This window comes from Schistocerca nitens, chromosome 5 (genome assembly GCF_023898315.1).
Source record: "Schistocerca nitens isolate TAMUIC-IGC-003100 chromosome 5, iqSchNite1.1, whole genome shotgun sequence".
NCBI lineage: Eukaryota > Metazoa > Arthropoda > Insecta > Orthoptera > Acrididae > Schistocerca > Schistocerca nitens.
In genome coordinates this window covers 394,450,591-394,472,746 of record NC_064618.1, presented here as the reverse complement: position 1 = coordinate 394,472,746, position 22,156 = coordinate 394,450,591, and positions in this window count along the sequence as shown.

Genomic DNA, 22,156 nt, shown 5'->3' with positions numbered 1-22,156 from the left:
AGTGCTGCTCCATAAAGACTTGGAGAGATGAGAGAAACAGTTTGTCAATGCCTAAATTAGAAGCTGAATTAATGGTGGAGATGACTTACTCATTTACATCGTTTTCTCGACAGGGAAAACGGGAAGAAGGGAAGATCCCACTAAAGAGGTTGAAAAGCGAGCACATACATCAGTAAGTTAAAATGTAGCACCTTTTTATACTGATTCTCAATTTCAGACCTTTGTGTGTTTTGTCTAGATTTTCTTTTTCTTTTTTAAAAAAAAGCGTTTTTGTTTAGAAGAAACCCCCTATTCCGGTCAAAGTGAATCACTACGTACAAAACGTGTGTAATGAAGGTAAAAGTAAACCTCCATTTTCAGTCCACTTCAAAACAACGCACTGAGTATCCAATCATGAACGACACATTGCGCTTTGTGTTCATTGTTCAGCTCTCACATTACATTTTTCGTTGCTGTTGCAACTTGGACTGGTGGAAAAAAATCTTTTGGTTGCTTTGTTCGATGTCCGATATTCTATGTCTGTCTGCCCGTTTCTGAATAAGATATAAAATGATTAACTAGTTTAGTAAATAATGTAGCACATACGAACATATTTAGATACTCGCCATTTATTTCAACAAAACTGATACAAAACGTGAGCAGACCTCTGCGTCCGCTCATTTCCACAGCTACCAGGAGAAGACAAATTAGATCTGTCTTTCTTCATTTATTTTGAGACAAGTGAAAATGAGTGGGGCAGCAGATATTAAATTCCTCGTGCGAGAGCCTAATCGATAACAAGCAATACCTGACGCGAAAAAAAATACCGAAAACCACAAAACTAACGGAAGTACGAGGGTTGGAACTTTAGTAGTGGCAACTATTTATTTACAGCTCGCACAAAATAAACACGTGTTTCAAAGTTTTACTGACCTTCAAAGTACTCACCAGCATTGTGTATAACCCGTTGCCAGTGATGTGGAAGTCATAGGATACTCTTAGCAGTGCCAGTTGTGTTGACAGTTCGAGCGGCGCGGTCTACTGCCCGTCAAATTTGTAGCAGCTCTGAAGCGAATGCGTGAAGTGTTTCCTTCAGTTTAGAAATCGAGTTGAACTCACGAGGGCTTAAGTCAGGGGAGTGAAAACCAGTTGTCTGTTTCGTGTTTGCTGTACCCCATTCCAGTGCTGCTCCATAAAGACTTGGAGAGATGAGAGAAACAGTTTGTCAGTGCCTAAATTATAGCACTTAGCAGCCCCATCAGTCAAACAAATCAGTTACAGTTTGCACTGTACGTGCTTGAGCATTGTCCTGCAAAATGATGGTCAGGTTCTGCAGAAAGTGGACTAGGTCGTCTGTTCCAGACGAACCGATCGTTGACTAGAAATGGTTTTGTTTGGATACTTAGAGATGGTTTGCAGCCATTTTCGTTCTTCATGTTCCCAACAACGGTGTCATGTCACAGGGCCACAGTTGTTCGTGGTTAGCTTGAAGAACATTCTGGACAATTTGAGCGAATTATTTGGCCACCCAGATCGTCCGACAAGGGACGTAATCGAGAGGTCATTTGATGCAATCAATTCTGCACCGGCAACACTTTCGCAATTATCGACGGCTACAGTCACAGCATGGCTCAATATTTCTGCAGTGGACTTATAACGACTTGTGGAATCCATTCCACGTCCATTTGCCACTACACCAGGCAAAAGGAGGTACGTAATGATATTAGAAGCTGTAACATCACTTTCGTCACCTCATTGTATGAGACAGAATGACAGCTTATTTTAAATGGAATCTTAATTTTCTTTTTCCGTTCTCCTTATTTTCACTTACACAGATATTAGATTACAACTGTAAACTCAACTTCATTTTCTATCTATTGTTTACTGTGGCGAACTCCATATAAAAACTCTATTTTCTTATGTTTAGTTAAACCTAAATATTTCTGCCTGACATAATAATGTAATACTTTCCTTTGGACTGAATATGTTATATGTCATCATTTTTGTATCTTTACTATCTATATTGTATATCTATCTCATCAAAATAACATAGCTATTAAAATACTCTCACTAGTTTATGACGGTTTTAGGTCTGCTGGGGACACTTTCAATGAGGTGTCTGAATGTCTATGGACGAATGGTACCCCATTGTGCTTCAAGAACCGAAACCAGAGTAGGTGGTGATGTTGGACACTGAGGTCTGGACTGAAGTCCCAAAGCTGTTCCACTAGATTCAGGTCGGGACTCTGAGCAGACAAGTCCATTTGAGGAATGTTACTGTTTAAGAACCACTGCCTCACAGATCCTGCTTTATGACGGGGTACACTGTCATGTTCATACGAACCGTCATCCTCTCCGAACTGTTCCTCTATCGTATGCAGTACGCTACGACGTAAAATGTGATCACGTCCTTAGTCATTTAAAGTTTTCTTAAACCCTATAAGGTGACCAAACGCCAACGACTAAAAACACCCCCCTTCGTATCAGAAAATCACTTCCATTGTGCTTCAGTGTTTGCTCTGGACATGATGGCAGGTAACGGTCTCCAGGCGTTTGCTAAACCCAAACCATTCCATCGGATTATCGCGGTATATAGCGTGATTCATCAGTACAAAGCACACGTTTGCAGTCATTCATTGTCGAGTGACGTCGGTCTTTGCACAATCCCAAGGTCTACCTGGTCACACAGTGTAGTTGTAGTTTTTGTTTCGCTTTTCCACTTCACTATCACATCATCGACACTAGAACTGGGCGGCTTTAGAGCAGTTCAAAGTGCCCTAATGGATGTGTTACTGAGGTGGTTGACAACTGAAGGGCCGGCCGGAGTGGCCGTGCGGTTCTAGGCGCTGCAGTCTGGAGCCGAGCGACCGCTCCGGTCGCAGGTTCGAATCCTGCCTCGGGCATGGATGTGTGTGATGTCCTTAGGTTAGTTAGGTTTAATTAGTTCTAAGTTCTAGACTACTGATGACCTCAGAAGTTAAGTCGCATAGTGCTCAGTGCCATTTGAACAACTGAAGGCTAATGAACTTTCGAGGTCACTGACCTCCCCTGACTGACCCATTCTGCTGTCACTGCTTCTCTGCTGAGAACACGAAACTCCGTGTCGCCTCATACTGCCAGCTCTGCGTCTCGTAGGATCTAGTCGTCAATTCTGCATTACATAGGGGTGTCCGGATGTATCTAGTGGTCAATTCGGCATACATAGAGGGTTTCCGCAAACTCTTGATCAGATAGTGTAAGTAATATCTGAATAAGTCGAACGTTATCTTCTGTGCGTTTGCGACATTCAGTTGTTACCTAGTGACGATCTAAGAAATAGAACGCCAGGTCGTGACCAATAATACTTGCCGAAAATTAGATACATGTTTCCTAAAGTAAATAACAGACTTAAAATAATCACCAAAGCACAGAAACTGACAACAAAGTAGACTTCTCATTGGAGGAAATATGCACTGCAGTAAAAAGTCCTAAAATAGAAAATCTCCAGGGCCAGACGATATACATAATGAATTAATAAAATATAGGGATAGACATTATATCGAAAGCTTCACACTTTGTTTAATAGTATCATGAAGGAAATCAGGATACCAATACCACGGAAAAAGCACTCCGTCTTCAGACCACAAGTGGCCCATCGGGATCATCCTACCGCCGTGTTATCCTCAGCTGAGGATGCAGATAGGAGGGGCGTGTGGTCAGCACACCGCTCTCCCGGTCGTTACGATGGTTTTCTTTGGCCTGAGCCGCTACTGTTCGGTCGAATAGCTCCTCAATTGGCATCGCGAGGCAGAGTCGACACCCACTGGATAACAAGGCCGTCCAGCAGTGTTAGTGACGTCACACTAAGCGGCCCATAGCCGACGCAGCAGTCCACGGACACCTCCGTACAGACGCGCCTGATGCTAACGATCTTCTGTCCATCATACAGAAAGGAGCGAACTATAATTCGAACCAAATTATATATATTCTTGTAAACAGCATAAAGGTTCATAACGAAATACCGATTACATATACGGGCAGGAATAAGTTTAATCGACTGAGGAACTTTGCCACTATTTTATAATTGTCAGAACACTATTTAGCTTTAAAACTCGCATACAGGTGGTGACAAATGCCAACTGACAGCAGGACTTCACATTTTCAAGCTATTACACTGAAAGTAAATTATCTTAAACACTGTCATACATAGCAAAACCCTCACAACTTTCGTTTACAATAAGGTAACAAGAGTTCGCTTTATCTCATAAAACACATGACTATTGTGAATTTACTCGTATGTTCATGGTGACAGCTCTTTTCAAGAATTTTTACAAGTGTATCCCCAGTAATAAAGAATGGAAACAAAAGATAGATATCAAATATTCTCCTTTTAACATAGACATCACTGAACACAAGATTCTGTCTTGCATTGTGATCCTAAGGGACTGCTCTTTCCTTTAAGAAAAGCCTGACAATTTGAAGTGCACTCTGCTATTGAAGATACACTTCTTGAAACAATATTAAAAATGTTATGAAAGGTAAGGAAATGAAAAACAACCAAGTGCATTACATGTAAGAATGTGAGCAAAAGGCTGAGGCTCTCTTTACTTACCATTTTCAATCTCTCTACAGCTTTTCCACGTAGAAATCACCAACTGCAAGTCTCATTATTGCTGTCTGTTACTAACAAAGTGCTTTTCTATTTAGAAAACCTGACAATTTGATGTTCATTCTGGTACTGAAGATAAACACTTTTCAGAGGAGTTCTAGAACCTATTCCTGCCCGTATATGTAATCGGTATTTCGTTATGAACCTTTATGCTGGTTCGAATTATAGTTCGCTCCTTTCTGTATGACGGACAGAAGATCGTTAGCATCAGGTGCGTCTGTACGGAGGTGTCCGTGGACTGCTGCGTCGGCTATGGGCCGCTTAGTATGACGTCACTAACACTGCTGGACGGCCTTGTTATCCCGGGGGTGTCGGCAGAGCGCAACAGCGCATGGCGGCCTGGATGGTCACCCATCCAAGTGCCGGCCAAGCCCGACAGCACTTAACTTCCGTGATCTAATGGGAACCGGTATATCCACTGCGGCAAGGCCGTTGCCAATACAACGGAAAGAGTATTACAATTCAAGTGTATTAAACAGGAGACAAGAAAGTATTAGATACTTTATGCTGCTGATGCTGTATTGATAGCAAATAATGAGGATAATTTACAAAGGTTACATCAGCAGTTTCATAGAAAAGCTAAGCAATGTAATATGGAAATCTCATCTTAAAAAAACTAAGACTATGGTAATATTAAAAGCACCTGTACGATGTCAATTAGAAATAGATGAGGTGTCAACTGAACAAGTGATGAGCTTGATCTAGGGACTGTTATCACCAACTATAAAGAGTAAACCATGGTAGTGAAAAATCAAGTGACAGAGGTAGTAAGGGCAGCCGGATGGCTGCAAAACACTTTATAGAGAAACAACTTTATGATAACTGTTGGGAAAATAAAAATATATAAGACAATGATGTATCCCGTTTTACTATATGCAGCAGAAACTAGAGCAGAAAGGAAAAAGATAAAACAGAAATTAACGGCAGTGGAAATGTAGGTTCAAAAATTGTTCAAATGGCTCTGAGCACTATGGGGAACATCTTAAACCTAACTAACCTAAGGACATCACACACATCCATGCCCGAGGCAGGATTCGAACCTGCGACCGTAGCGGTCGCGTGGTTCCAGACTGAAACGCCTAGAACCGCTCGGCCACACCGGCCGGTAGAAATGAAGGTACTGAGAGAGATCCAAGGAGTAACCATCTGGACAAAAGAACAAATGTTTCGATAAAGGATCAGTTCGGAATACAAAACATAAATAAATGGATTAAGACAAGAAAAAGAAGTTGGAAGGATCGTGTGGAAAGGACGGACCTTTCAACACTCGCTAAAATTTGTAAACATGGACGACCACATGGTGTAAGTGGGCAGCTTCTGTGTTAGCAGCGCTGTGTAGCGCTTTGCATTGGATCTCTGACTGCGCTTTCTTTGTAACAGACTCTGTGGCTGGTTGGACTCGTTGTTGGAATTTAATCGCCAATAGTGTTAGGCAGTTGGAAGTTAGTCGCCAGCAGTGATGGAAGTACTGTTGGGCAGTTAGAGGTGAACAGCCAGCAGTGATGGATGTCAAATGTGAGAAGTTAGCATTGATGGATGGTAGAGGTCTGAAGTGTTAGCGTATGCTAACGATCTGGAAGTATCCGACTTGGAGATTGAAAGTTATTCATGATTATATATCTTTGTACTGGATGTCAATGACGATTTATATTCGTGTTTGAACTGGATGTCACATTATTAAGGGAAAAAATACATTATTCGGTTTGCAACAAAAATATTTCCTTTGCTAACCACATGCCTGTTAGTAGTTAGCGGCTTTAGTAGTTAGAATCTTTTATTTAGCTAGCAGTATTGACGGGGGTGATGCTGAGGGAATTAGATTACGAAATGAGACACTTAAAGTAGTAAAGGAGTTTTGCTATTTGGGGAGCAAAATAACTGATGATGGTCGAAGTAGAGAGGATATAAAATGTAGACTGGCAATGGCAAGGAAAGCGTTTCTGAAAAAGAGAAATTTGTTAACATCGAGTATAGATTTAAGTGTCAGGAAGTCATTTCTGAAAGTATTTGTATGGAGTGTAGCCATGTATGGAAGTGAAACATGGACGGTAAATAGTTTGGACAAGAAGAGAGTAGAAGCTTTAGAAATGTGGTGCTACAGAAGAATGCTGAAGATTAGATGGGTAGATCACATAACTAATGAGGAGGTATTGAATAGAATTGGGGAGAAGAGGAGCTTGTGGCACAACTTGACAAGAAGAAGGGACCGGTTGGTAGGACATGTTCTGAGGCATCAAGGGATCACCAATTTAACATTGTAGGGCAGCGTGGAGGGTAAAAATCGTAGAGGGAGACCAAGAGATGAATACACTAAGCAGATTCAGAAGGATGTAGGTTGCAGTAAGTACTGGGAGATGAAGAAGCTTGCACAGGATAGAGTAGCATGGACAGCTGCATCAAAACAGTCTCAGGACTGAAGACCACAACAACAACAACAACAACATTGACGCTCGCTGTTCAAATGGTTCAAATGGCTCTGAGCACTATGGGACTCAACTGCTGAGGTCATTAGTCCCCTAGAACTTAGAACTAGTTAAACCTAACTAACCTAAGGACATCACAAACATCCAGCCCGAGGCAGGATTCGAACCTGCGACCGTAGCGGTCTTGCGGTTCCAGACTGCAGCGCCTTTAACCGCACGGCCACTTCGGCCGGCACGCTCGCTGTATTGCAGTAGTTCGCTTAATGAAGATTTTTGTGAGATAAGTGCTTAATTAAATGTATAGGTTATTAAGATTTCTTTTTAGTCGGGGCCATTCTTTCATTTGAAGTCAGGTTGTAATTTTTTTGAGCAATCAGACTGCGTTGCTTTAGAATATTGTGCGTCAGTGTTGACATGATAAGAATAAGTAAAGAGAAAGTAGGCTCAGTACGTCCAGTTTTGGTTCAAATGGCTCTAACCACTATGTGACTTAACATCTGAGGTCATCAGTCCCCTAGACTTAGAATTACTTAAACCTAACTAACCTAAGGACATCACACACATCCATGCCCGAGGCAGGATTCGAACCTGCGATAGTAGCAGCAGCGCGGTTGCAGACTGAAGCGCCTACAAACGCTCGGCCACAGCGGCCGGCTACTTTCAGTTTTACTCAGCTGTTTCCGAATTAAATAACGTAGAAGCTTCAACTTCCCATTTCATTCAGCAATAGAAGCAGAAAAGAATTTTAATAAAGAAGTTTCAAAGGGAAAAGCCCACCCAAGGCATCAGTTGGTCCAGTACATCCAAGGAATGAAGCAGGGACAAGCAGGGACAACACTAGCCAGCAGAAGAAGAAGAAACGATAATAATGAGAAGAATACGTGTACAAAGGATACTACATACGATATAAAACGTCATCGCAACTGGACAAACAATCACAGTAGGCAGCCGTCATGTTCTACATCCACATCTACATCTACATTTATACTCCGCAAGCCACCCAACGGTGTGTGGCGGAGGGCACTTTACGTGCCACTGTCATTACCTCCCTTTTCTGTTCCAGTCGCGTATGGTTCGCGCGAATAACGACTGCCGGAAAACCTCCGTGCTCGCTTGAATCTCTCTAATTTTACACTCGTGATCTCCTGGGGGGGTATAAGTAGGGGGAAGCAATATATTCGATACCTCATCCAGAAACGCACCCTCTCGAAACCTGGACAGCAAGCTACACCGCGATGCAGAGCGCCTCTCTTCCGGAGTCTGCCACTTGAGTTTTGGTTGGTTGGTTTGGGGAAGGAGATCAGACAGCGAGGTCATCGGTCTCATCGGATTAGGGAAGGATGGGGAAGGAAGTCGGCCGTGCCCTTTGAAAGGAACCATCCCGGCATTTGCCTGGAGCGATTTAGGGAAATCACGGAAAACCTAAATCAGGATGGTCGGACGCGGGATTGAACCGTCGTCCCACTTGAGTTTGCTAAACATCTACGTAACGCTATCACGCTTACCAAATAACCCTGTGACGAAACACGCCGCTCTTCTTTGGATCTTCTCTATCTCCGCCGTCAACCCGATCTGGTACGGATCCCACACTGATGAGCAACACTCAAGTATAGGTCGAACGAGTGTTTTGTAAGCCATCTCCTTTGTTGATGGACTACATTTTCTAAGGACTCTCCCGATGAATCTCAACCTGGTACCCACCTTACCAACAATTAATTTTATATGATCATTCCACTTCAAATCGTTCCGCACGCATACTCCCAGATATTTTACAGAAGTAACTGCTACCAGTGTTTGTTCCGCTATTATATAATCATACAGTAAAGGATCCTTCTTTCTATGTATTCGCAACACATTACATTTGTCTATGTTAAGGGTCAGTTGCCACTCCCTACACCAAGTGCCTATCCGCTGAAGATCTTCCTGCATTTCGCTACAATTTTCTAATGCTGCAACTTCTCTGTATACTACAGCTTCATCCGCGAAAAGCCGCATGGAACTTCCGACACAATCTACTAGGTCATTTACACAGGGTGTTACAAAAAGGTACGGCCAAACTTTCAGGAAACATTCCTCACACACAAATAAAGAAAAGATGTTATGTGGACATGTATCCGGAGACGCTTAATTTCCATGTTACAGCTCATTTTAGTTTCGTCAGTATGTACTGTACTTCCTCGATTCACCGCCAGTTGGCCCAATTTAAGGAAGGTAATGTTGACATGCGACTCATTGCTCTACAGTACTAGCATCAAGCACATCAGTACGTAGCATCAACAGGTTAGTGTTCTTCACGAACGTGGTTTTGCAGTTAGTGCAATGTTCTTCCACCAACGCTCAATGGAGCACGTTATCATGATTTCATACGGGATACTCTACCTGTGCTGCTAGAACATGTGCCTTTACAAGTACGACACAACATGTGGCTCATGCACGATGGAGCTCCTGCACATTTCAGTCGAAGTGTTCGTACGCTTCTCAACAACAGATTCGGTGACCGATGGATTGGTAGAGGCGGACCAATTCCATGTCCTCCACGCTCTCCTGGCCTCAACCCTCTTGACTTTCATTTATGGGGGCATTTGAAAGCTCTTGTCTACGCAACCCCGGTACCAAATGTAGAGACTCTTCGTGCTCGTATTGTGGACGGCTGTGATACAATACGCCATTCTCCAGGGCTTCATCAGCGCATCAGGGATCCATGCGACGGAGGGTGGACGCATGTATCCTCGCTAGCGGAGGACATTTTGAACATTTCCTGTAACAAAGTGTTTGAAGTCACGCTGGTACGTTCTGTTACTGTATGTTTCCATTCCATGATTAATGTGATTTGAAGAGAAGTAATAAAATGAGCTCTAACATGGAAAGTAAGCGTTTCCGGACACATGTCCACATAACATATTTTCTTTCTTTGTGTGTGAGGAATGTTTCATGAAAGTTTGGCAGTACCTTTTTGTAACACCCTGTATATATTGTGAAAAGCAATGGTCTCATAACACTCCACTGTGGCACGCCAGAGGTTACTTTAACGTCTGTAGACGTCTCTCCATTGAGAACAACATGCTGTGTTCTGTTTGCTAAAAACTCTTCAATCCAGCCACACAGCTGGTCTGACATTCCGTAGGCTCTTACTTGATCAGGCGACAGTGCGGAACTGTATCGAACGCCTTCCGGAAGTCAAGGAAAATGGCATCTACCTGGGAGCCTGCATCTAATATTTTCTGGGTCTCATGAACAAATAAAGCGAGTTGGGTCTCACACGATCGCTGTTTCCGGAATCCATGTTGATTCCTACACAGTAGATTCTGGGTTTCCAGGAACGACATGATACTCGAGCAAAAAACATGTTCTAAAATTTTACAACAGATCGACGTCAGAGATATAGGTCTATAGTTTTGCGCATCTGCTGGACGACCCTTCTTGAAGACTGGGTCTACCTGTGCTCTTTTCCGATCATTTGGAACCTTCCGTTCCTCTAGAGACTTGCGGTACACGGCTGTTACTGTAGTGTTGCGGACTGTGACGGAAGCCTCGCGGCGGTGGAGTTTCGGCCACGCCCTGTTTGTCTGTCGAGGCGCGTTGCCCATCCCGCGCGCGTGACGAGCGCGGCGCCCCCAGCTGGCTGGCTGGCAGGATATGAGACGCGCGCCCCCCGCCTGCCTCTCCCATCGCCGGCGCCTTCGCCGTCAGCTCGGCTGCTCGTCAGGAGTGCGGCCGCCGTGCGAGGCACGGGGCGGCGTGGCGTGGCGTGGCGTGGCGTCGTAGCGCTCTCCCTCCGTATCGACAATCGATGGCGCGGCGCTCCTTCTGGTCGACTGCCGCGCTATAAACGTTCCGCACACGGACACGCCGCCAGACCACCAATAGGCGTGCAGCCTCTGTCGGCAAAGACCTATCGGTCAGCCGCAGCCACCACTACTAGAGGCGCAGCGTTTTCTCGTCTGGTTCACTCTCGAGACTTTTCAGAATTGTCGTGAAAAGTGGCGGCAGAGCGGCTGCAGTGTTTATCTGTGTGAACGAAAGAACACCATGACGCAATTACTTTCTGCATTTTTTTTTCAAACCATCTCCAGTAAAAAAAGATTCTGTATACTAAGATGGTATCTGTTTTTTCGGACATCTCCTGTTTACATGGCAGACGCTCTATCCTTCGTTTTTTTTTTTTCATCTCATTTTGTTCGTTTTCGTTCGTTGTATCTGCTCGGGGCGGACGTCGCAGGACACCCGTTTCAGTTCGTCGTTGATCTATTAATTCAGTTTTATTATTATTATTATTATTATTATTATTATTACAGAGGGCAGCCAACCCTCTGACCGAACACGCTGAGTTACTGTGCCGGCGTTGCTTCACGATTTTGCTAGTCTTCTCTGTATCGTTCCAATTTTAGTATATGTATTGCCGAAGCAAGTACTTCTTTTGTTCGTTGCATCTGCTCGGGGCGGACGTCGTAAGACATCCGTTTAAGTTCGTTGTTGATATCAATTAACTCAGATTTTTTTATTACAGAGGGCACGTAACCCTTCGACCGAACACGCTGAGCTACCGTGCCGGAGTCCTTCTGAGCCCACTGAGGACACAGAGGATAGTGCGACTGCAGGGATTTATCTCTGGCACGCCTCCCGCGAAACCCACATTCTCCACGTATTGTCCCGCACTACATTCGTTGTGCCCCTGCCCATTATACTCATTACTCGCGGCGCGTTGCCGATTCCCGTAAGAGTTCTGGCACTGTTTTGTGCATTCGCACAGAAGAAGAAGATGGTCAAGTGGCCGGTGAGCCTTAACTATATATATACTAAGATGGTATCTGTTCTTTCGGAATCGGCAACGCGCCGCGAGTAATAATGGGCGGGAGCACTACGAATGTAGTGCGGGACAATACGTTGAGAAAGTGGATTTCGCGGTAGGCGTGCCAGAGATAAATCCCTGCTGTCGCGCTATCCTCTGCGTCCTCGGTGGCTCAGAAGGATATAGCGTCTGCCATGTAAGCAGGAGATCCCGGGTTCGAGTCCCGGTCGCGGCACACATTTTCATCTGCCCCGTTGACGTATGTCAACGCCTGTAAGCAGCTAAGGGTGTTCATTTCATTGCAATATCAAAAAAAGATTCATCTGTGCTACTGTTCTGCAGAAGGTTTCCTTGCCTGCATGCCAGTGCTTACATACCCGCATCGGACTCTCGCTGGGTTGCATAAACGCTGCAGCAACGACCTCAAATGGAAACTTTTTTATCGCCGCTTACACACCTGGCTAGTATCGTGTATGGCCCCCATGACCACACCAAAGTGACTCAAGACGACGTGGCTTGGACTCGAATAATATCTGAAGTATTGCTGGAAAAAATTGACACCAAGAATACCTACAGCGCTGTCCATAATTTCGTAAGAGTACTCATGGGTGAACAGAACATTGCAAGGCATCCTAAATATGCACAATAATGAAGTTAAAATCTTCTGGGTTATTAGGCTGCGTCATGTTTCTTCTAAAATGATCGACGTTTCGACTCCTCTGTTGGGATCTTCCTCAGGATCTTCTGGTGTCCACTACTGCTGGAACACCAGAAGATCCTGAGGAAGATCCCAGCAGAGCGGTCGAAACGTCGATCATTTTAGAAGAAACATGACGCAGCTTAATAACCCATAAGATTTTAACTTCAGTGACAACGGCCACGAAAGCCTGCAGACTTACATGCACAATAATGTTTATGTCTGGCGAGTTTGGTGGCCAGTGGAAGTGTTTAAACTCAAAAGAGTAGTAATTCTGGACGTTTGGGGCATAGCATTGTCCTGCTGGAATTGCCCAAGTCCTTCGGAATGCTCAATGAGATGAATCGATTCAGGTGATCAGACAGGATGCTTACGTACGTGTCACCTGTCAGAGTCGTATCTACAAGAATCAGGGTTTCAATATCACTTCAACTGCACACGCCCCACAACATTACAGAGCCTTCACCAGCTTGAACAGTCCCCTGCTGACATGCAGGCTCCAAGGATTCATGACGTTTTCTCCATACCCGCACACGTCTGTCCGCTCGATACAATTTGAAACGAGACTCGTCCGACCAGGCAACATGTTAGCAGTCATCAACAGTCCAATGTCGGTGATAATCGGCCCAGACGATGCGTAAAGCTTTGGATCGTGCAGTCATCATGGGTACACGAGTGGGATTTCGGCTCCGAAAGCCCATATCGATGATGTTTCGTTGAATCGTTCACACGCTGAAGCCTGTTGATGGCCCAGCATTGGAATCTGCAGAAATTTGCGGAAGGATTGCACTTTTGTCACGTTGAACTATCCTCTTCAGTCGTCGTTGGCCCCGTTCTTGCCGGATCTTCTTCCGGCCGCAGCGATGTCGGAGATTTGACGTTTTACCGGATTCCCCTTATTCACGGTACACTCGTGAAATGGTCGTACTGGAAAAACCCCACTTCATTGCTACCTCGTAGTTGCACTGTCCCATCGTTCGTGCGCCAACTATAACACCACGTTCAAACTCACTTAAATCTTCGTAACCTGCTATTGTAGCAGCAGTAACCGATCTGACAACTACGCCAGACACTTGTTGTCTTACATAGGCGTTGCCGACAGCAGCGCCGTATTCTGCCTCTTTACATATCTCTCTATTTGAATATGCATGCCTGTACCAGTTTCTTTGGCACTTCAGTGTATTAACTCTTCGGTAGAAATGAGAATGCGAGAGCGTCTTGCCAGAAATCTCCCAGTGTTTGACACAAATCTCGACTTCACATGCGTGAGGTCAGCTGACTATAGCGCCAAATAGGGTCGGTCCCGTAACACGAGGCTACTGAAGGAACGTGAAATTACAGAGTGTGTCTATCAGCGAGCAGTTTCACGGTACACTGTCATGGCGTTCCTCATTAAGAGATGCGATGAAGGAAACATTTGGGTCACTTCAAACAGGAAACTGGAATAATGAAAAATGTGAAGAGTGGAGTTCAGGAGTTTGGTATTGCTCACAGCATCGTTTGACATGAGTGAGCAGCTTTCCAAACCACAGGCGCTGCTGCCCGAAGAGGAGTAAGTGTTTTACCACCGTCAACCACAACAGCAGATGTCCGCTACATCGTGCAGCAGGCAATGAGGGACCCACGCTATACAGCGGGTGTAGTCGCAAACACTTTCAACAGGACTGCAAGGCACGCAGCCTCAAGCTCCACAGAGGGACGGCAACTGCACGGGGCGTGCTCTCTTTGCCCGAAATCCAGTGCCTTCTGTTCCATTGACGCTCGTAAATCAGTGGCAGCTTCTGCTATGGCGCCGAGTGCATTGGGACTGGACCACCGACAGTGGGGTCTCGTGCTCTTCTCAGATGAGAGCAGATTGAGTGTGGATAGAGATCTGTACATAGCCTCACGCGGTGAGAGGTGGGAACATTCTCGAAAATGATCATATTTGTGGTCTAGGTGTGGGGAGACATAATGTTGCATGGACGTACTGATCTCCAAATCTTTGAACACGGTACACTCACTGGTCAATGGTACTGTGACTTTGTACTCTTTGAAAAGTGTACAGTACAGTTGCACTCACCCCTGAATTCGTTTCTGTGGATGGCAATGCGCGACCGCATCGAACTGCCCAAGTGAGAATGCCTTGGAACGAAAGGATTTTCGGCAAAAGGACTGGTTTGCCCCGTCTCCGACTCATATCCCGTCGAGTGCGTGTGCAGTGCGGTGTAGAGAAGTGTTGCAGCACGTCCACATTCAGTAACGAACATCCAGCAGTTGTCAGCCGCACTGGTGGAGGAATGGGACGCCCAACCACAAGAACTCCTTGCCGACATTGTGGCCAGCATGACAGCACTTTTCCAGAGCTGTCCCATTTTTTTGTTATGTCCAGGGTACCATCATAAATCGCGGTGACTTCAATGTAACTGTTCTCTTTGAATAGAAGTGTCATTTATATTCGCCTAGTTGCGTTTTTCTTTCAGTTATCTTCTGTAGTGTACTGCGCCAGTGCCTTCCACATATGGTATAAGTTTGTTCGATAGTGACACACTACGAGGGGCGCTTGAAAAGTCCGTGCAAAAATAAAAACTACTTACGTGTTTGGGGGTAAACCTTTTTTATTTTTCGACATAGTCTCCTTTTAGACTTATACACTTCATCCAACGCTGTTCTAATTTGTTGATCCCTTCCGAATAATAGGAATTGTCCAAGTCTGAAAAATCGCTATTAGTTGCTGCAATCACCTCGTCGTTTGAATGAAATCTTTGTCCCGCCAGCCATTTCTTCAAATTGGGGAACAAATACACTCCTGGAAATTGAAGTAAGAACACCGTGAATTCATTGTCCCAGGAAGGGGAAACTTTATTGACACATTCCTGGGGTCAGATACATCACATGATCACACTGACAGAACCACAGGCACATAGACACAGGCAACAGAGCATGCACAATTTCGGCACTAGTACAGTGTATATCCACCTTTCGCAGCAATGCAGGCCGCTATTCTCCCATGGAGACGATCGTAGAGATGCTGGATGTAGTCCTGTGGAACGGCTTGCCATGCCATTTCCACCTGGCGCCTCAGTTGGACCAGCGTTCGTGCTGGACGTGCAGACCGCGTGAGACGACGCTTCATCCAGTCCCAAACATGCTCAATGGGGGACAGATCCGGAGATCTTGCTGGCCAGGGTAGTTGACTTACACCTTCTAGAGCACGTTGGGTGGCACGGGATACATGCGGACGTGCATTGTCCTGTTGGAACAGCAAGTTCCCTTGCCGGTCTAGGAATGGTAGAACGATGGGTTCGATGACGGTTTGGATGTACCGTGCACTATTCAGTGTCCCCTCGACGATCACCAGTGGTGTACGGCCAGTGTAGGAGATCGCTCCCCACACCATGATGCCGGGTGTTGGCCCTGTGTGCCTCGGTCGTATGCAGTCCTGATTGTGGCGCTCACCTGCACGGCGCCAAACACGCAGACGACCATCATTGGCACCAAGGCAGAAGCGACTCTCATCGCTGAAGACGACACGTCTCCATTCGTCCCTCCATTCACGCCTGTCGCGACACCACTGGAGGCGGGCTGCACGATGTTGGGGCGTGAGCGGAAGACGGCCTAACGGTGTGCGGGACCGTAGCCCAGCTTCATGGAGACGGTTGCGAATGGTCCTCGCCGATACCCCAGGAGCAACAGTGTCCCTAATTTGCTGGGAAGTGGCGGTGCGGTCCCCTACGGCACTGCGTAGGATCCTACGGTCTTGGCGTGCATCCGTGCGTCGCTGCGGTCCGGTCCCAGGTCGACGGGCACGTGCACCTTCCGCCGACCACTGGCGACAACATCGATGTACTGTGGAGACCTCACGCCCCACGTGTTGAGCAATTCGGCGGTACGTCCACCCGGCCTCCCGCATGCCCACTATACGCCCTCGCTCAAAGTCCGTCAACTGCACATACGGTTCACGTCCACGCTGTCGCGGCATGCTACCAGTGTTAAAGACTGCGATGGAGCTCCGTATGCCACGGCAAACTGGCTGACACTGACGGCGGCGGTGCACAAATGCTGCGCAGCTAGCGCCATTCGACGGCCAACACCGCGGTTCCTGGTGTGTCCGCTGTGCCGTGCGTGTGATCATTGCTTGTACAGCCCTCTCGCAGTGTCCGGAGCAAGTATGGTGGGTCTGACACACTGGTGTCAATGTGTTCTTTTTTCCATTTCCAGGAGTGTTGTAGTCCGAGGGAGTCAAATCTGTAGAATAGGGGGTGTGTGAAACGAGTTGGAATCCTATTTCCATTAATTTTGCGACCACAACTGCTGAGGTGTGTGCTGGTGCATTGTCGTGATGGAAAAGTACATTTTTGCTGTCAAATCGCCGGCATTTTTCTTTCAGCTTGGTTTAAAAACGGTCCAATAACGATGAATAATATGCACCTGTAATAGTTTTACCCTTTTCCAGATAGTCGATGAGGATTATCCCTTGCGAATCCCAAAAGAGAGTCGCCATAACCTTTCCGACAGAAGGAATGCTCTTCCCCTTTTTTGGTGCTGATTCTCCCTTGGTAACCCATTGTTTAGATTGTTGTTTGGTCGCAGGAGTATAGCAGTGTATCCATGTTTCATCCACAGTGACGAAACGACGCTTAAAGTCCTGCAGATTCTTCCTGAACAGCTGCAAACCATCCTTGCAACACCTCACACGATTCCGTTTTTGGTCAACCGTGATCAATCGCGGAACCCATCTTGCGAATAGCTTTCTCAAATGTTTATGCAAAATATTATGTACCCATTCATTCGAAATGCCCATAGCAATAGCAATCTCATGCACCTTAACTCTTCTGTCATCCATCACCATATCATGGATTTTATCGATGATTTCTGCAGTCGTAACCTCCACAGGGCGTCCAGAACGTTCAGCATCACTTGTGCCCATACGGCCACTCTGAAAATTTTGAAACCACTTCTAAACTGTTCTAATCGAAGGTGCAGAGTCACTGTTATGTTTATCAAGCTTCTCTTTATTCTCCTGAAGCGTTTTGCCTTTCATAAAGTAATGTTTAATCACCACACGAAATTATTTTTCGTCCATTTTTCGACAATCACTCGACTTCCTTGATTCACACGAATGCCAAACACAAAGAAACAGACCAATATGGCTGAAGCTTGGAGTGAGTTCTTTCCAAAGATGCTACTGACTAAACATAACCTCGATATGCGCCGGTGGTACCATCTCTCAGACTTTGCACGGATTTTTCAAACGACCCTCCTATGTGAAAGTCACCTACGTTCTTAACTGTTCCACACCAGTGTATTAACCTGCGTAAAGTAAACAAATATGCACTGTATGACCTCTATGGAAACATGTTTCTCCTCCAAATATAACTGGGCAAAAAAATTGTTTTTGTCCGTGGCGCCGTCAAGATCTTTAAGTGGTGGAAGGTGCTAAAAAAGTTCAGTCGGTGTTGTATGAACAGCTATGAACTAGTGAAGCAAAAAGTAGCAGCTCTGCTTTCCAAAGACAAAATTAACGACAGCTATATGCTGGCCACATAACCCTTCAAATCTGTCGTCTAACGTTGAGAAGCTGGAACAGAGGTCGTACGGTAGACCAAAGAACTGTGCAGACGAAATTGCCGGACTGTCAAATATTAATAATATGGAGGTGTGCAGAAACATGCAATTATATATCGAAGTCCAGTTACATCCAGATACACATACAGGAAAATGTATAGCTGAGACTTCATACCCTCTTCAGCGATTAGGTGGCACGACAGTAATGAAATATTATTGCAAAGAGATAGCAGTAAGGAAAGCTTCACACTAAATACAAAATGTTTGGTAAGTGTGGAGAGAAAATAAAGTCTCATAGTACCACATGACAATAGGCCTCCTGTGCAGCAGCTGGACCTAAAGACGACCGTTTGAAATAGTCGAAACCTGTCGTTTGTAATTTTTTTTTTAGATTTGTAAAGTGGAAGACATTTACGAGAATAGACGCAGTACGTATGTACGAGGGTTGCCTACAAAGAAACAATACCATCAGCACAGACTTACTTCAAGGTGAAAGTGCCTGTAGTGGTTACGTAAGAACGGGATAAGAGTTTTGGTTGAAAATGAAGTATATAGTAACGTAATTAGCATGGTGTACTATTCAGAACAAATGTGAACGCCAACTATACATACAACAGGCGCACACACACATGTAAGGGCGCTCCCGTAAACACAAGAGCAAGAATGAGGTACAGGCACTGTGGACATGCGGATGAGAAGATTGCGATGCGGATAAATACTACTGTACACATTTTGGCCTCCTTTTTGATTTGTGGAAGCGGCTGAAGACTCGGAAAGTTAATGCATTGCATGATTTTCTTGAATTTTCTTGCAGTCTTGGCGTCCAAGGTCTTTCATCCTTTACGTTGTCTCCTGTACCCTGTCCATTATGTAAAATTATTTTTTGTGCAAAATTTAATAACGAGTCCATATTAATTTGTACTTTTTAAGTAAACAATCGCTCATTTAAAAAATTCATTATGCAGTGTCGTTTATCAGAGTAACCTATTTTCTTATCGGAAGTGGTAGGTTCATTGAGATATGCGTATTGCGTAGTTAAACGGATGATGGATGCCGCTGCACTTAGTAGTGCATTGTTCACGTGTGGGTATAATGTTTTAGATGCAGCCTCCAGACACAGCGGTGTGTACAGTATTGCGAGGAACAACGAGCGAAGCGGCATATTGGTTACGACGCTGAAAATGTAATCGTGAGCAGGGGACAGGGGGGGGGGGGGGGGGTTAACATCCACGTACGGCCATCCTGACTATGGTTTTCTGTCGTTTCCATAAATCACATCCCGTCAGTGCTCACTCAGCGCAAAATCACAGTCTTGTCTGTCCCACAGCCTCATTGGCGAAAGCTAGTGCTGCGTCTCTAATGATCTCGACGTCGACGAGATGTTTATCTAACCTTCTTTCATTCCGGTATGAAGCGCGTCGTTCTTAAAGGAGAAATAATTGTCTCAGCATGAAAGTTTTCTGAAGATTGGTACCGCGTCATTATGTAAAAAACTGTCACTGATGAAACCAATGTTTCGCCACGGTTACAGAGGAAAAGGTCACAGTAACAATGGCCGAAACGTTGGTTTCGTCAGTCATGGTTTTCTTTCATTATGAAGGGGATGCCATACCCAGTAAACGTTCACGTTAAACAACTGTTTCGTTCCTTGTATTTCCGATCTGTGTTATATCCAATGAGAAATGGGATCATGTCTGATGTTTATTACCTGTTTTTATAATCTTACCTATTTACACCAGTAGTTCCCCTATAACTGGACAGGGCGAAGATCTTTTCTCAGATACTGGTTCATCACAACACCCATAGCGTTCATAAAACTTTTCATTACATGTCTAGATCATCAAAATACATTAGGCGACTGGTATCGGCCACACTTCGCGGTCATCTTCACACCTAATGATAACGGACAGGCAGAATCAAAGAATGTCAGTGGTGAAAATACTACAGAGAATAAAATACAAACGACATACCATAAAGCCGCTTCCGCAGTTACTCGTTAGTTCACTAAACTACAGCTTGCCGTACTGGACACTGTAAAAACATTGCACATTAATATTAGACTATACATGCGCTTGATAGTCTACAAATTTGCGCCGCTGACAACAAAATACGTTGCATCGACCGGAATATTTAGTTATTAATTTCTTCCTTAGTTCACGCAACATATTTTCACCGAGTCATTTTTTTGTTATTATGTGGTTAAAAGTGACAGTTAAATATCGGCTATGTATTAAAATTTAGCTGAGATAACTTACATAAACAAAACCACAACAAACGTATGATACAATACGTATATGATTACAAATAGTTATCGTAAGTACTCCGCAGATGACACGTGCATGGCCTTTGATCGTAGATACGCTCAACCAATATTTTAATGAAGAAAAATTGCATACGGGGTGATTCAGCTCCGCTATCGCTGCAATTTATGTAATCTGCAACTGTTTCAAATACTCCATTTAAGACTTTCATATTCTCTCGATTTGCTACGCGCAAATAATGCAGAAAAAATGAACAAACCTTCTTCTAGGAAATTTAACGCACTTAGATTTTGTACTAGGATACATTTTCGCCGGAGGCCACGGTTTTCCAGTTACTCGAGAAATCGCGTTTGAAGGTCACTTTTCTGATGCCCCGCGCATTTTCTGTCGGAGAGAGATCAACTAATGCAGTAGATTTTGGCTTGCTGCCAGCACTTCGAAACGACGATCAAGTTAACAGCTGCCTTGTTGGAACGTTATATCACAGATCGAGATCAAGAGCAGTGGCGTAACGGTGTGCTGGTGATATTATTTTATGAAAACATTCTCTTCGATGAGCCAACAGGAATGTTATTCTCAGATGTGACGGATAAGGCCAGAGTTACTCTTAGTAACGTGTTTGCAGATCAAATGTCGCTAACGAATTAGGCGTATGGCGGTTACAATCTGGAATACTATTATCAGCATTGTTAATAAATCCCAGAGGTTCTATTTTAAACCCCTAACCTGTTATTCGCTGCATTACACAGAACAGCTTTTTGAGTATTTGTATGGAAGGCACAGCTGGAAACTGGACAGTGCGCAATAAAGCCGGGTAGAGCAACGTTCTGTGCGATATGTTACGTGATTTTATGCTTACCTACGTATGCCACTACGACAGTGTTGTTATTTTAAAGCGTTGACAAATATAGAAGCTGTTTTCGCTCGTGTTTACCACGACAGTGGTTACGTATTAAAATGACAAATGTACATTTGTTTATGCCCCCAAAGGATGACGATATATGTTTACAAGTATAGGAGTACGTACCGAAATGCTGTTCGTGGTATAAACGACAGTGATTGTCTAACAGCCATGACGGAGAATGGATATCCCTTTCAATAAACTTGTGAATAATTTGCGTTTATTTGGGGAAGAATTAGGGAATGACCTTCCAACAAACAGCTTGGCGGCACTCAGTCCGAAAGCACTGATTCAGTGATAAGTCGAAACATTATGACCTGCTTAATAAAACGTTATACCACTTTTGGAACGCAATTCAGAAGCTATTCGACAAGTCCTTTGTTAGTCTCCAGAAGTATGTAGTACAGGAAGTAATCCCTGTAAATTGCGCGCTGGTGGTTTGTGAGCGCGGAACTGACACTCTATAACATCCCAGATGTATTCCATGAGGTTCACATCAGGTGAATTTGCTGGCCGAGTTCTTCGCCACGCTCCTGAAGTGACTGTAGCACCATTATGCCCATGTGACTCGGACTGTTATCCTGCTGGAAGATGGCATCGCTGTTCGGGAACAGGTCAGGCACAAAGAGGTGGTCCGCAATAATCTACACGTGGTCCACAGCTACACTACTGGTTATTAAAATTGCTACACCAAGAAGAAATGCAGATGATAATCGGGTATTCATTGGACTAGAACTGACATGTGATTACATTTTCACGCAGTTTGTGTGCATAGATCCTGAAAAATCAGTACCCAGAACAACCACCTCTGGCCGTAATAACGGCCTTGATACGCTTGGGCATTGAGTCAAACAGAGCTTGGATGGCGTGTACAGGTACAGCTGCCCGTGCAGCTTCAACACGATACCACA